Source organism: Buceros rhinoceros, unplaced genomic scaffold (genome assembly GCF_000710305.1).
Source record: "Buceros rhinoceros silvestris isolate BGI_N320 unplaced genomic scaffold, ASM71030v1 scaffold11337, whole genome shotgun sequence".
NCBI lineage: Eukaryota > Metazoa > Chordata > Aves > Bucerotiformes > Bucerotidae > Buceros > Buceros rhinoceros.
Window position 1 is genome coordinate 5,730 of NW_010422807.1, and position 415 is coordinate 6,144.

The window sequence follows — 415 nt, forward strand, 5'->3', positions numbered from 1 at the left end:
GACCCCCCCCCCGGATTGGGGAGCCACCCCTGCCACAGGGCATCCCCAGAGCAGGCACCACGCAGGGACAGGCAGACAGGCAGCTCCCTGGTCATGGCAGCACCCACACCCTGTGTCACAGCAACGACGTGGCTGTGCCAGAGAACAAAACTCTTCGTGCAGCTTGCAGTACCTCAGAAGCCCACAGGCTGCTGCCTTGGGTCAGTCATCACCTCAGTCCCACCATCTTGCAAGATACATAAGCACGTGGTGGTATTTATCAGCAGACGAAAAATTAACATCGTTTCTTTTCAGCTCTCTGGGCTTCCTCCTGTCATGAACACAACTACTGGCACCACCCACCCCTTGGGGCTCGGTAGAGCCCCCAGTGCCGCAGCGGGAGCCGTGAGGCGCTGATGCAGCGGCGGGGGGGGCA